Genomic DNA, 12798 nt, shown 5'->3' on the forward strand with positions numbered 1-12798 from the left:
TACTTACATAAGAGTTACTATACTTTACTTTGCACACGATTATTCGCAGTGATAGCTAAAATTTGAAACCCCTTCTCCTCCTAATTAAATCTACACTGAAAAGATATCTGCTTATGCTGAAGACAGTGGATTGCGTAGTATCCGTATGCAGTATTCTTTCGGCCTCACTGCAACGTCTAAACCCCAAAAGACGACAAATTGGTTTAATCCATTTTCTCCTTGCATAGATGTAAGCAGAACAGAAAAATAGTATGTGTACTTCATTCTCTTTAGCACCTAAATTACAAAAGTTCACCATCATTTTGCTTTCCTGTGTTACCCACCCACTTTGCAGTATTTGCATTAATTTGCAGGATGCCATGGCGAAATTTTAAATACAGAGATTTGGCAAGCCCTGGTAGGAGTTCATCCATAAAGGACTCAAATTTACCTTTTGGTTTCATAGAAAGATACCTCAAGGATAGGGTGCCTAGTTTGGGGTTGTGTAACTGGGAGGTTTGAATGAATGCCCAGTAATTTAACTTTAACACTTTTTTAGAACTCGAAGTCAAACCTTCTGGGTTCTCCCAAAAGTGTCTCAGCCCCAGCTTGGTAAACCACTCCTCGTTATGAGTCAACCATGCTAGCCTCGTATTATTTTTTATTCTCAGGATTTCCTGTGCGCCTTCTCTGTAATCGGCAAGTTTGTCTGTTGACCACAAGCGTACCCAAAACAATAGTGGCCATAGAGCCGCGTGGTTATCAGTACGAAGAATGTGTAGGTCCATTACAACAAGAATTAAAGGGGTGCATTTTGGGATACTTAATAATTTCCTAAAAAAAATAATCTTTTGTACCATAAATGTATGTTTCACCGCATAACCCCATAATTCTGCCCCATAAAGGGAAGTAGATTGTGCCTTATGTTTGTATAACTCCAATGCTGGGGAAACAGCTTTTGATTGACTAGTCTTATGCCTCCTCGCTATCGGAGCTAAGTTCTGGATAAGAGCTGTATTGCTCCTGTCCAACTGCGGTTTCCACTCTAATTTAGTATCTAAGGTAATGCCTAGGTAATTAAAATTGTGCACGTATTCGATCCTTTCTGTAAGAACAGTCAATGTATTTGGTTTTAGTTGAAGTAATCTCCAATCCTTTGGTTTCACAATAAATTCTAAAAGTATTAAGGACGTTTTGAAGGCCTTTGGGTGTCTGAGATATTAAAATAGTATTGTCTGCGAACAACAGTGCAGGTACATGAGCCTCCCCCCACCCCCCCCCCCCCCAACTTGGGAGAATTATGTTTGCAGCCCAAGAGAGATTCTGGGATGTCATTCACATACAAAGAAAAAAGTGTGGGGGCAAGCACACACCCTTGGCTAGGGTTATGGCTTGCATGGATCCCCCAACGTTTTCCTACCCAGAATGCCCTGCAAACCCCAGATTTAGCTGAAACAAACACATTTTCCACATATTTTTGGGTGGAATCCCCGTGCTGGCACAAGTGTCCTATCCCACAGCGTTCCCCTTAGTCTCCCGAGTAAAATGATACCTCACTTGTGTGAGTGGGGCAAGGGCCTGTGACTGAGAAGAGCCCAAAACATAGGGAATAAGGGTATAGCACCAAGAATTCTAAGCGCTACATTTAAAAAAAATACGTTTTAGTCTATTCTGCATTGAACATCCACACAAGTGAGGTATCATTTTTCTCGGGACACTAAGGAGAACGCTGTTGGGTAGGACATTTATGTGGAAAATGTGATTTTTTTAGCTAAATTTGAGGTTTGGAGGGTATTCTGGGTGGGGAAACGTTTGAGGGATCCACACAAGCCATACCTCATTGGACTCCCCAGGGTGTCTACTTTTCAGAAATGTGTGGATTTGGTAGGTTTCCCTAGAGGGCAGCGAGACCGGGGCCAAAACCCCAGGTGCCCCACTCCCAAGACCAGGTTGTTTTGTTATAGGTAATTTTGAAGTCTCCACAGTACGATTTGGGGAATTTCCTGTTGCAGCCACTATGCCTACCCACACAAGTGAGGTACCATTTTTATCGGGAGACTTCAGGGATCGCTGGGTGGTAGGAAATTTGTGGATCCACACAGATTCCAGAACTTTACCACACAGAAATATGAGAAAAAAGTGATTTTACAGCTAAATTTGAGGTTTGCAGGTCATTCTGGGTAGGACAACGTTAGGGGACCCACACAAGCCATACCTCGCTGGACTCCCCCGTGTGTCTAGTTTTCAGAAATGTGTGGGTTTGGTATGGTTTCCCTTGATGGTTGCCAAGCCCAGGGCCAAAAACTCATGGGACCCCCCCTTGCAGAACCAGGTTGTTTTGTGATAATTTTGATGTTGCCTCAATAGGTTTTGGGCCCTTGCCTGTAGCGGGTACTTGACCCACCCACGTGAGTGAGCTATTGTTTTTATCGGGAGACATGGGGGAACACTGAGTGGTAGAAATGTGTGGATCCACATATTTTTGGCCCATGGGCTTGGCGGCCATCTTAGGAAACCTACCAAACCCACACATTTCTGAAAACTAGACACCTGGGGGAGTCCATTGAGGTATGGTTTCCATGGGTCCCCAAAAGTTTTCCTACCCAGAATGCCCTGCAAACCTCAAATGTAGCTGAAAAAATCACTTTTTTTCAAATTTCTGTGTGGGAAAGTTCTGAAATCTGAGTGGATCCACACATTTCCTACCACTCTGCGTTCCTCCAGGTATCCCGATAGAAATGGTACCTCACTTGTGTGGGTAGGCATAGTGGCTGCAACAGGATATGGCCCAAATCGTATGGTGGAGACTTTAAAATTACCCATAACAAAACTACTTGGTTTTGGGGGGTCACCTGGGGTTTGGATCCGGGCTCGCCCCCCTCTACGAAAACCTACCAAATCCACACATTTCTGAAAACTAGACACCCTGGGGAGTTCAATGAGGTATGGCTTGAGTGGATCCGCCAGCGTTTTCCTAACCAGAATGTCCTGCAAACCCCAAATTTAGCTGAAAAAAAACTAATTTTCCACATATTTTCGGGGGGAATCACCGTGCTGGCACAAATGTCCTACCCCACAGTGTTCTCCTTAGTCTCCAGAGTAAAATGATAGAGTTCAAAATCTACAGCTAACACTTTGCCAAAAAAGGGCCTATTTACACTGTGAAAATGTGGTGTCCACGTTGCGTTTTGGGCAGTTTCCTGTCGCAGCCACTAGTCCTAACCACACAAGTGAGGTACAATTTTTCTCGGAAGACTTTGGAGAATGTGGGGTGGGTAGAATTTTGTGGATCCACGCAGATTCCAGAACTTTCAACTACAGAAATGTGAGGAAAATGTGTTTTTTGGACAAATGTTTCGGTTTGCAAGGGATTTTGGGTGACAGAACCTGGTGAGAGCCAGTCAAGTCACCCCATCCTGGATTCCCCTGGGTATTTAGTTTTCAAAGATATATAGGTTTGCTAGGTTTCCCTAGGTGTCGGCAGAGTTAGGGTTCAAAATCTACAGCAAGGCACTTTGCAAAAAAAGGGTCAGTTTTCACTGTGAAAATGTGGTATGTCCACGTTGTGTTTTGGGCCGTTTCCTGTCGCGACCCCTAGTCCTACCCTAGATTCCAGAACTTTCCACCACAAAAATGTGAGGAAAATGTGGTTTTTTTGACAAATGTTTAGGTTTGCAAGGGATTCTGGGTAACAGAACCTGGTGAGAGCCAGTCAAGTCAGCATATCTTGGATTCACCTGGGTGTCTAGTTTAAAAAAATGTATAGGTTTGCTAAGTTTTCCTAGGTGCCGGTAGAGCTAGGAACCTAATTCCACAGGTAGGCACATTCCCAAAAAAAAGTCAGTGCCTAGTGGGCTTTCTGCCGCCCTGTAGAGGGGGGAAATCTTTTTGGGGGTCGGGGGCATTGGGATGCCCATTCTGGTCAGTCCCCACCCCTGCCTATACAAAAACCAGCAGAATCGCTGGCACATGGTGAGCTTTCTGTTCCCCCGGGGGCAGATCAGGGGCTACTGCCCCCATCTGCCTCCTGGGAGTGGCAGAAAGACAGTGGCATCTTTTTTGGGGTGGGTGGGGGCATTGGCATGTCCATTCTTGGCAGCTCCCACCCGGAACTTTGTAGAAAAAAATCCCTGGTGGCTAATGGGCTTTCTGCCCCCCCCGGGGGTTGCTATTACCCCATCTGCCTCCTGGGGGGGGGGGGGCAGAAAGACTGTAGCATTTGTTTTGGGGTGGGGAAATTGACATGCAGCCCCCACCTCTACCTATATAAAAAAAATCCCTGGCACTTAGTGGGCTTTCTGCCTCCTTTCCGGGGGGGGGGCAGATCAGGGGCTATTGCCCCCATCTGCCTCCTGGGGGGCAGAAAGTCTTCTTTTTTCTTTGGTGTAGGGTGAGGGCATTTGCATGCCCATTTTGGGCAGCCCCCAACCCGGGCCTATAAAAAAAATAATCCCTGGCATCTAGAGTGCTTTCTGAACCCCAGGCGGGGGCTCAGAAAGACTGGAATTTTGTGGGGGGAGGTGTGGGGGCATTGGCATGCCCATCATGGGCAAACCCCACCCCTAAATTTATTGGGGAGAAAAAACCCTGGTGTCTAGTGTACTTTCTGTCCCCGAGAGGGGCAGAAAGACTGTACCTTTGCATCGGGGTGGGGGCATTGGCATATCCATATTGGGCAGCCCCTGCCCCAAATTATAATTTAAAAAAAATACTGGTATCTAGTGGGCTTCCTGCCCCCCCGGGGGGCAGAAAGACTGTCATTTTGTGGTCGGGGGTTGAGGGCATCAGCATTCTCGTTTTAGGCAGCCCCCACCCCTAATAAATATACCATGAAAAATCCCTGGTGTCTAGTGGGCTTTCTACTCCCCCCGAGGGCCAGATTGAGGTCTACTGCCCCCATCTACCACCCGGGGGGGGCAGAAAGACTGATCATGCCAAAATATTTATGGGGGAGCAATGGCCCTTGCCCAAGGGGTGCTCCCCCCTCCTTGGTGCCTAGTGAGTGGATCCTTGCTTGGATATCGCCCTCCTGAGTTTCTCCTCCTCCTGAGTTTCTACGTGCTCAGGGGTCTGAGATAGCCCCCTGAGCACGTAGAAAAGGAAACTTAAATGACATCAGCTCGACGTGTGCGCCGATCGTCATTTCCGGAGAACGAGGGGGAGGGGCCTCGGGAGCTGGGGAAGCATTCCCTCAGCTCCCGAGGCTTTAGGGGAGAAAAGGGAATCCCTCTGGTGCCAGCACCAGAGGGATATCCGGTGCTCTGTGCCATGACGAGCTGGTCTCGTCATAAGCACACGCCCATTGTGTGCCATGACGAGTCCAGCTCGTCATGAACACCAAAGGAGTTCAAATGTATGCATAAATAAATGTTATATATTTTTTATATATGTAATATATATGTTTGTTTATTTTTGATAGTTGTGTTTTTTTATTGTTGTAGTCTTTATTTATTTGTTTTAGATTTTTGTGTGTTTGTGTTTTAGTTTTATTACTTTTGTAATTTTATTGTGTTTTTTTAATGTTTGATATATGTTATTTGTTTATATTATTGAAAATAGTTTAATTTTATGTTTAAATGTTATTTTTGGTATAGTTTGTATGTATTTTAACGATGTTTCTGTTGTTGATATAATGCTTATCAATGTTTTTGTTGTGATACTTGTTATTTTAATGTCATCAATATTTTTGTAGTTTTTTTGTTGTTGATATTTTTTTCACGATATTCTTTATTGATGTTTGTGTTATATTAGTTTTGTGTATTGGGTGTCAATATTTTTGTATACGATATTAGTGACTCGATAATTTTGGGGCTCAATATTATAAAAGTCGATGTTGTATCAGTGATCCGTATTAAACCCTTCACAACTGTCATATACATGAATCCACCCTACATCCTTTCTAAGCCTTCCACCCAGGGACGTAACACAGGCCACTGGCCCCTGCGACATAGGCCGGTCCCAACCCTTCAGGAATCTCCAAGCGCTTCATGAAGCCTATTCGTCCCAAAGCCAATGAATGTCTGTGAGAAATAGGCAACTCCGGGCCCCTCTTTACATTCTGAAGGTGGGCCTATTACTGTGCATTACATCACTGCTCTCACCTCTCTTGTACCACCTGTCATCGTTGTGTCACTTCCCTATACTGCTACAACTGGGGGTGTAGCTATCCATCAACCAACCCCCAAATTATAGCTTCCAAGGATTCCTCTTATATCTCAATATAAAAAAATTACTTTGAAATTCCTCAGAGATGACAAACAAGAAAGGAGAGTGGAAGGGGACAAGAGAACTGGCCTGACCGTGAAACACAATGTTATATCTGTTATATATAGCTGGTGTAATCTGTAATTTTTCCTTTAAACCCTCGCATTTCCTATGGAGATAAAAATATACATTGTTTTTTAAAGGTGCTTGAGGAAGAAGAACAGTTTCATGTCTCTATCTATAGTCGCAAAAACCCAAAGATTTCATTGACTCCCACTGAAATCCAGAATGATGCATAAAATCCTTGTGACTAAAGCGAAAGAGTGGAGATAATGAAATGCTCTGGACTAAACCAACCACTCTTAAACTATTGTTCAAGGCAGCAAACGTTTAAACCAATGAGTCAGCGCAACAATGAAATTACTTCAGAGGCTATTTTGTCTCCATTTCTTAAAATGAGATTTATTGGTGCAAGGCAACTGTTGGACTTGGCCCACTCTGCAGGGCCACCGCCAAATCTTTTGCCTTCACCCCTCCTATTTTTCTGAATTTGTTTTTTTAGGCATTATGGGGCCTATTAGGATGGCGGGCGGACCTGAATCCACCCACTGCGAATCAGGATGCGACGGCCACCCTGGCGGTCGTGTTCGGCATTTTGGCATTGCGGCAAGTGCTGCTGTAAAGCAGCACCCGCCACAATGTCAAAATTGCATATCTGGCATGTCCCTGCACCACATGGCAAGCACCAAACAGTGCCTGCCACTTGGTGCAGCAACATGTAGGGGGTACCATAGGTACCCCCCAAGTGCACCCGCCTGGGGCCCTGCAAAAGGCCCCCAAGGCCAATCTCCGCCAGCCTTTCCATGGCGGCATCGCCACTGCTAAGATGCCTGTGTTCTCTTCTTAAAACATGATCAAATTGGCCTACACATGACTCGCACATTTAGTTTACTTATCAGTCCCTAGTATATGTATTGGCTTGACAGCCTACGGGTGGTCTTCCCCCCAACTTTTCACCTACCTCCGTTTTTATGTTCTCGTTTTTGCTGGCTTTAGGACTTTGTGCACTTTACCACAGCTGGCCAGTGCTATCGTGCTTGTGCTCTCTCCACTAAAGATGGCAATATTGCCTAAGCCCTAATTGGCATATTTAATGTACTTATAAGTCTCTAGTAAAGTGCACTACATGTGCCCAGGGCCTGTAAAACAAATGCTAGTACTGGGCCTGCAGGACCCACTTTGCCACCCACTTAAGTAGGCCTCTAACCATGGCTCAGGCCTGCCATTGCAGAGCATTTTTGTGCACTTTTACACTGCCACTTCGACCTGACATGTTAAACCTCTTGCGAGGCCTAAACATTCCCTTTTATTACATATGTCACCAGTAAGGTGGGCCCTGTATGACCCTCATGACATGATAAATGTATTTAAAAGGCAGGAGGTACTTTTAAAAAAACTTCCAATTTTATTTTTCACTATTACATCTCTTACATACAATAACAATGGGTTTACCTTATAACATCTTTAAGTGCAATTCTCTCTTTTTTTTTAAAGATCTTTATTGAAGCATTTTTTGACATTTTATCCTCTCCACAATTTTACACAGAGAAAAAAAAATTCAGTTTAAACAAAATTAGGTCTATTGTGAATTGTCCACTTCCCCCCTCCCCTCCAAACTTGAGTATATACATAAGCAAAGTAACAGTTGGAGAGAAAAAAAAATAGCACAGAACATAAAATCTAATCTTGTTTTTTGTGTCCAAATTATAGTAAACATAATATGCATTATCTTAATATGATTGCAAACAGATTAAATTATATAATTATCATACTGTATTCTGTATTCAACTTGTCAGTGGGTCCCAAATTTTTAACCCAATCTTTTGTTTCTTTCTTCCCTTTTTCAGGGTATATAGCCTTTTCTAAATTGTATGTGGCCAAGAGTCTGGCCCGCCATTGTTTAAAAGCCAGAGGGTTATAGTTTAACCACGCCAAAGCGAAACATAATCGGAATACAGCCGCAGAGATAAAAATAAGACCTTGCATTTCCTTGGGCCGTAGATTTCCATCTAGACCTAGTATTAATTCTGCCGTTGTTATTTCAATTTGTGAGTTAAAGATTTTAGAGAAAAAGGTAGAGATTTCCCGCCGTATTGTTCCCAATGTGACACATGTTGCCAATATATGTACAATATCTGCCTCGTGCTGCTTACAACGAGGGCATTCTTTACCTCCGCCCGACCCCCATTTGGCGATCTTGTTAGGGGTGTCGTATAACTGGAAAAAAGTTTTATAATATTGGGCTTGGAGGTTGGCCGACATTAACCATAATTGAGATGCCTTAAGTGATTTTTCACAGGTATCTTGCATCACGTCTAATTTTTCGTGCCATTTTGATATATTTTTTGTGATATCATCTAGTAGAGCGGATATGAGGTTATTATATATACCACCGATTCTTATTGTGTGGGTACCAATTATTGTGTCTATTAAGTGGATTTTTCTAAATTTGGCCGCACCCCCCCTTTCTTCATTAAGAAATCTCTAATTTGTACAAATTTGAAAAAATCTGATTGGTTTAATCCAAATTCTGATTTCAGTTCGTCAAATGATTTGAATCCGATATTGGAATAAAGGTTACCACACTGGGTGATCCCCGCCCTTTGCCACTTTATCATGCACACATCATTAAATATTTCTGGTAAATTGATATTTCTCACTAGCGTAGTGTAGTAAGAAAATCTCCCAATCCCACACAGCTTTCGAACATTGTTCCAGGCTGAGTATACACCCCTTAGGGTTTTAAACCATACTTTTTTGTAATAACAGTTGTAGGTTAGTCGCCAGAGATGTGTTTTTGTTTCACTACCTAATATTAAACCCTGCGGTGTTGGAATTGTTCCTTTGCATACTGCTTCGCTATATGAGGTCAGAAGTATTTTGCTATACTGTATGATCGTGGCCCACCAATATATTTAGAAGTTCGGTAGTGAGAGCCCACCTCTGTCTTTCAGGAGTGTAATATAGTTGAGTGCCCCACGCGGTTTTTTATAATTCCAAATAAACTGTGAAAATAAGTTATCAATGTCCTGAAATATTTGTGTAGTGAAAACTCAGCAAATCATCCGGAAAAAGTATAAAAATTTAGGGAGATACAACATTTTGATGACATTGCATCTGCCTACTAAGGTCAGATGAAGATTGTGAATTCTCCGGAGGTTTTTACTTGTTTGATTTATGAGGGGTTCAAGGTTAATTTTGACCAGATTGTCTAGGTCTGATGTTATATTTACTCCTAGATATATGGCATTGGTAACTACCCGATCATCAAGGTATGTAATCTTATTATTGACGACTATCTGAGTTTTCTCCTGATTAAGTTTGTATCCTGAGACCTCCCCAAATTGTTTTGCTTCATCTTCCATTGCTTTCACTGCTGTGTTACGGTCTCCGGTAACTATTGCTATGTCGTCTGCATAGGCTAGTGTCTTAGTATTGCCATTAATAGTTTTGATCGGTGAAATTTCCAAGTTGGATTCTAGTTGGAGAATGAAAGGATTAATGAAGATAGCAAACAGTAAGGGAGAGCACGAACAACCCTGTCTTGTCCCTCTGGTGACTTTAACCACTTGGCTGCTAAGGGGTATGCATGTAGGTCCATTGACTTTCCATTGAAATCAATGGGAACTACATGACGAGTTACCCTTGTCATTAGCACTGAAGGGGTTAATACTCCCGGTCATCTCTCCGCTTATTGCGATAACCGCTTCAGGGTTTATGTATGACATACGGGTGGCTTTGATGAATCGGTTACCGATACCGCACCTCGACATTGTTGTACACAGATATTGCCAGGAGACCCTATCGAAGGCCTTCTTGGCATCTAATAATATTAGGGCCATAGGGTCTCCTGCCACTTCTGTAATGTCGAAAAGAGTGATGACCCTCTGGACGTGATCAATGGTTGATCGGCCCGGAATGAAGCCATGTTGTCGTGGGGAGGTGATTTTATGTATATGTTGCGCCAGTCTTGTTGCCAGTAATTTCGAGTATATTTTTGAGTCACAATTAATTAGTGTGATGGGGCGATAAGATCCCAATTGTGTGGGGTCTTTATTTTTTTGGGGGAAAACTGCAATTTTAGCCCTGGCCCATGACCCTGGTGGTTGCCCCCCATTAAAAATATGCATCATTAAAGTTGTTAAGATTTCCTTCAGTGGTTTATAAAATTTGGCGTGGAATTCAACTGGGATCCCGTCCAGCCCTGCTGCTTTCCCCTGGGGTAGGCTTTTAATTGATAATAAAATTTTGACCCATTCTGGGATTTGCGCCAAACTTTCTTGGTCTTCCGTAGATAATCGTGGGCTATTAGATTGTTCTAGGTACCGTTCAATTTTACCTTGATTTTTATCAGTTTCTGTATACAAATCCTGACAGTAATCATGAAATGCATTTCTTATTTCTAGTTGATTTTGTGTAAGACCTTTTTTGGGGTCATTAATTTCTTTAATTGTATTTGCCATAGTTTCTTGTCTAGTTCATATCGCCAAGTAGTGTCCTACTTTTTCGCTAAGTTCGTATATGCGTTCTTTATTTACCATAGCCTTTTCTATTGCTTTTTTGGTAAAAATATCTGCAACTTCAATTTTTGCGATAGCTACCTTGGCTAATGTTTCTTCTATTTTGTTTGATTAATCTATCCTGTAGCATTTTCAATTCATTTTTTGCGTCCCGATTAATGAGGGCGCAAGCCGGGGGAGCTACCTGGACACAGTAAAGTGTAATGTTATTAACTCCATGATCCCCCCAATTGTAACTTGATTGACTCTATATGCAAAGAAAGTATTGGGGGCAAATCTGTTGCTTTTTTTTGTCCTTTTGCTATTCTAAACGTAAATAAAAACAATAAAAAAAAAGAATATCGAATTTAGGTAAGTAATATCGATGTTAAAAATATCGAAGTGTAAAATATTGTTTGCAAAAATATGATTGTTAAAAATATTGATTTTTTATTAATGTTATATATTTTAGTATATATTTATAATATGTGTTTTTTATGTTTAACATATTTAATTTAATATTTTTAAAATATTGTTTATTTATTTTTATAATTTTTAAAATGTAATATATTTTTTTCTATTGTTTAATTGTGATTAGTAAGTTTTGTTTCTCTGGTATCCAGAACTTTCCCTACTGTTGTATTCACTGGACTGGAAATAGTAATTTTTACCCCTCCGCCATCCAGAACTTTCCCTACTGTTGCACTCACTGAAGTGGGAATAGTAATTTTTACCCTTCCGCTGTCCAACATTTTCAAAAATGTGGCACTCATTGGATTTAGAATAGTAAATTTAAATATTCTTCAGTTCCAACATTTACCCTACTTTTGCACTCACTGCAGTGGGAATAGTAATTTTACCCCTCCGGTATCCAACACTTTCCCTACTGTTGCACTGTTTGGAGTTAAAATAGTAATTTTTGCCCCTCCGCTATCCAACACTTTCCCTACTGTTGCACTCTCAAGAGTTGGAATAGTAAATGTAATTCCTCTGCTATCCAACACTTACCTTACTTTTGCACTCAATGGATTGGGAAGAGTAATTTGTACCCGTCCTCTATTCAACACTTTCCCTACTGTTGCACTCACCGGAGTTGGAAAAGTAAATGTAATTCCTCTGCTAGCCAACTCTTACCTTACTTTTGCACTCACTGGATTGGAAATAGTAATTTATACCCCTCCGCTATCCAACACTTTCCCTACTGTTGCACTCTTTGGAGTGGGAATATAAAAAAATTTCCCCTCCGCTATCCAACACTTTCCCTACTGTTGCCATCACTGGAGTGGGAATAGTAATTTTTACCCCTCGGCTATCCACCACTTACCCTACTGTTGCACTCACTGGAGCTGGAATAGTACATTTTATTATGCCTCTATCCAACACTGTCCCTACTGTTGCACTTATGTATTGGGAAATGTAAGTTGCATTTTTTTTAAATAATTTAATGTTTTAATTTATTATAGGATGCTTTTTGTATTTTTAAATATTGATATATACATATATATATTTTATATTTTTTATAGCATTTTAAAGTTCAAAAATTAAATAAAGATAATAGTTAATACTTATTTATAAGTAAATATACGTATATATATAAATATTTATGTTTGTGTGTTCATATTTTTTTTAATTAGGTGTATTTGTTATATGTAGTTAAAATTTATATTACATTTAATTTATTTAGCTAAAAAATAAGATTAAAATTTAACATTAACTATATATTATTTTATTTTATATATATTTTTAAATCAATATTTTTTGCATCTTTACCTTTTAGCTCGATATTTTTGATTCAATATTTTTTTACTTAGTTGCTAAGGTATTGAAGTCGATATTTTTTTCGATATTCAGAACATCGATGTTTGTTACATCGATAGTCTATCAGTGAACCATTTTTTATTATTAGGGCCTAGGTTGATTTGTAAAATTCCATACTGGTGGTAATGGTATGTTTTCGACCAGTAATTCGTACGTTCTGGCATTACTTCTTTCGACAGTCGTATCTGCCTGATCAGGATAACTACATTGCTGCAGACTGCATTATGAGGTTGCTGCA

Source organism: Lissotriton helveticus, chromosome 3_1 (assembly GCF_964261635.1).
Source record: "Lissotriton helveticus chromosome 3_1, aLisHel1.1, whole genome shotgun sequence".
Taxonomy (NCBI): Eukaryota; Metazoa; Chordata; class Amphibia; order Caudata; family Salamandridae; genus Lissotriton; species Lissotriton helveticus.